Source organism: Dipodomys ordii, unplaced genomic scaffold, assembly GCF_000151885.1.
Source record: "Dipodomys ordii isolate 6190 unplaced genomic scaffold, Dord_2.0 Scaffold74, whole genome shotgun sequence".
In the NCBI taxonomy this organism is placed as follows: Eukaryota; Metazoa; Chordata; class Mammalia; order Rodentia; family Heteromyidae; genus Dipodomys; species Dipodomys ordii.
In genome coordinates this window covers 2,600,435-2,603,932 of record NW_012267290.1, presented here as the reverse complement: position 1 = coordinate 2,603,932, position 3,498 = coordinate 2,600,435, and the positions used below count along the sequence as shown (strand labels likewise).

Genomic DNA, 3,498 nt, shown 5'->3' with positions numbered 1-3,498 from the left:
GGGAACCCAGGGAGGCCGCCCCACCCACCCCGTCTTCTGTGCCCGGGGACAGGGGAGGCTGGGACAGTGCCCAGGCCCAGAGTGTAAGCCTTACAACCGACTAAAAAAAAAAATAGGGCATAATCTCATTGGATTTGAAGATCAACAATCTCAGGAACGAGTTTAACAAACCCACACACTGCTCTCCCTGCCTCTCCCCATGCCTGTGAAGGGTGCAAGTTACACCCTAACACTCTAACCTGTAGTTACCTTACTCTTCCCCCACCATTCTTTTCCTGTCTCTGTTTTAGTGAACCACCTGCACAGTCCCCTCAAGTGATCAGGAATAATGTTGGCTTAGTGGAGTGGCTCAAGTGGTAGAGCAGCTGCTACACAAGCATGATCAAAAAGAAAAAGCAGCAGCAGCCAGGCACTGGTGGCTCACACCTATAATCCTAGCTTCTCAGGAGGCTGAGACCTGAAGATCATGGCTCAAGGGCAGCCCAGAGCAGGAAAGTCTGTGAGACTCTAACCTCCAATTAACCACCCAAAAACTGGAAGTGGAGCTGTAGTTCCAGGTGGTAGAGTGCTAGCTGCGAGCAAGAAAAGCTCACGGACAGTGCCCAGCCCTCAGTTCAAGCCAGAGGAGCGATGAAAGAAAAAAAGGAAGAATGCTGTGGGGAATGTGACTACTTCACGGAAAACACTACTCTACACATTTCCACGACTTGATTCCCCTGAGTTGTGTGATGGGGTGGGGGGTGGGGGGAGTTAGGGCAGGTTGAGTCCCTGAGGTTCTCCGTGCCCATCCCTGGGGCCTCCAGATGTTTATTTCTATTGCTGACTGAGGGAGAAAGACACCAGGTACATTCCCCAGAACCCCAGGTAGGAAAACACAGGACCTGGGCATTTGGAGAAGGGAGAGAGGTACAATGCAGGGCTAAGGTGCGAGCTTGGGGCTCTAGTCCAGCCGGGAAAGGCAGTCCCCTTGGGAAAACAGACACCCACTCACCCACCCACCCCTGCAGCCTCCTTCTGAATAAAACAGATTTGCCTAGCAAGAGAAAACACCAAACCTACCAAGTTCAGAACTGGACTTCAACATCCAGACGACTAACCACCATTCCTGCCAAATACAATACACATGTTACCTTTCATCTCACACTCCAGTGTTAAGAGATTACAGCTGGATACTGGGGTCTCACTCCTCTAATCCTAGCTGCTTAGGAGGCCTAGAGCTGAGCGCCAGCCTAACAAACCACCGGATAGCTGTGGCTGAGGCTGAGTATATATTAACTTGTGGTCTTATTTTGGTCTCATTTTCTTTACCTTCAGAAATGAAGTATCCCCTCTCTCCCCCAGGCATTTTTAGGTTGTCAATCTTATGGTATGGGAATTTGAGAAATGACAGCATCTATAAGAAAGGAATGTAAAGTCCAAAAGTGGCCAGACCACATGTGAAAACTGACTCTAAGGAAGGGTCAAAGTCAGTATAGGATCTAGAAAGTGTAATATATAACTAAAGAACGTAAAACTGTTGGCCTTTTAATCTTTTTTTTTTGGGGGGGGGCCAGGCCTGGGGCTTGAACTCAGGGCCTGGGTGCTGTCCCTGAGTTTCTTTTGCTCAAAACTATCACTCTATACTACTTGAGCCACAGCGCCACTTCTGGCTTTTTCTGTTTTTGTGGTACTGAGGAATCCAACCCAGGGCTTCATGCATGCTAGGCAAGCACTCTAGACCACTAAGCCACATTCCCAGCCCTAGAGGTGTGAGAGATAGAACTAAACATGAAATGCGTTTGAGATATATGTATATATTCCTCCCATAGCCAAAAGCATGCAACTGACACAGTATTTTCAGGGTACCTGCACTGTCCTGTCCTATGAGGACAAGTATGGAATTTTCCATTTGTCCTACCATGTCAGTACACAAAGCAAAAGGATTCTGATTTTGGAGCATTTCATATTTTGGAGCATTTCAAGTTTCAAATTAGGTATTTCTAACCTGTAGTGACAATTTCAAGAGGATCCCAAATAAAAATCTTAAGCATTTCAAGTTTAAAAATTATTCAAGCTAGGTACCAGTAGCTCACCCTGTAATCCTTAGCTACTCAGCAGGTTGAGATCTGAGGATCCTGGTTCAAAGCCAGACCAGGCAGGATAGTCAGTGAGACCCTGACCTCCAATTAACTACCAGATGCTAAGGGGCCCTCGGGCACTAAGCTAAAGCCCCAGGACTGGCACACGACACACAAAAACCAACAACAGTAAAAAATGATTCAACAAGGCACAGAAGCTATTTAAACCTGCATTTCCCTTAGGCAGCCCTCCAAAGATTAATCCCTACCTAAGCAAGAAGCAACTTTCTCCCGTCTGATTAAGTTTCCTTATGACATTTCCTATGTGCTGGCATTCACCCAAGTTTATCTAAATGAAACTTCTGGAAGGCAGTTTTGTTCATAAAGTCAGCTTCACATGTATTGATAAACCAGCCATTATTGTATCCAAGACGATCTCGAATCACATCACCAAATTATTTTTACATGCTACTTCCATTAGCCTGAGGTGTACAATCAAATAAGAGACTTGTATATCTGAATAGAGCTTTGGGAGCATTAAGTCAATGCGCAAGTAACACAATCCAAGCCTGAGTTGTAAGCTTGTTGTAAGGTGAAACACAGCTAGTGAAGCAATGGAGCAAAGTTCACAGCTAGTAATAAAAGCCATTGGCGTGGGGCTGTGGTGGCTCAGGTCGCAGAGCACCTGTTTCTATCTGAGTTCAAATCCCAGTAACCAACTCTCACACCTACATTCTACTCCTTTCAGTTTCTGTCTGCTTATGCACACATTACACACACATAGGTGCTAGAGGAAACACCTCAGTGTGATGCCTTCCTACATTTTCTTTTTTGTTGTTGTCTGGCAGGGTCCCACTATGTAATTGGGTCTGGCCTTGAACTTACTACATAGCCCAGAATGGCTGGGAACTCAAGATCCTCCTGCCTGCATCGATCTTGCAGGTGTTTAAACTACAGGTGTCCACCACCAGGCCCAGTCCTGAACAACTTTATAATACCTAACAGTTCTGACAAGATGGTAAACTCTGACTGTCTTGCTTGTCTGTTTACTATCTGCCATCCACAAGGCAGTAGCATGGGAACAGGTGTTCTGGATGTCATCTGAATGGTCACTAGAGGTGGCCTGGGCTGGAGCTAGACCTTAAAGGCTGAGGATTCTAAGTAATGAGATAAAAAATAAAGCCATTTCCTTCAGATGGAAAACTCAAGTGTTCGAATTTAAAAAGAAACAAACAATAAAGGGTACCCCCAAACAAAGTACAGTTTTTATCCCATGGGGATAAAAACAAGCATGAAACCCTTCTGCCAAGAGTAACTCCTTCAGAAGCCGTTAGTGAAAGGCACCGACGCCAGGCAGGCGAGACACCACCAGCAGTCCTGGTCTTTAGGCTGCGCACCTAATCCACCGGGGGTAAGACTTCCTCCCCCCCCCCCCCCCCCC

At 46.4% G+C, this 3,498-nt stretch overlaps 1 protein-coding gene across 1 annotated transcript in view; it reads right to left on the bottom strand.

The window, feature by feature from the left end:
* Positions 1-3,498, bottom strand: part of Fdft1 (farnesyl-diphosphate farnesyltransferase 1) — an 18,294-nt gene that overhangs the window by 14,012 nt on the left and 784 nt on the right. The window lies entirely within an intron of this gene.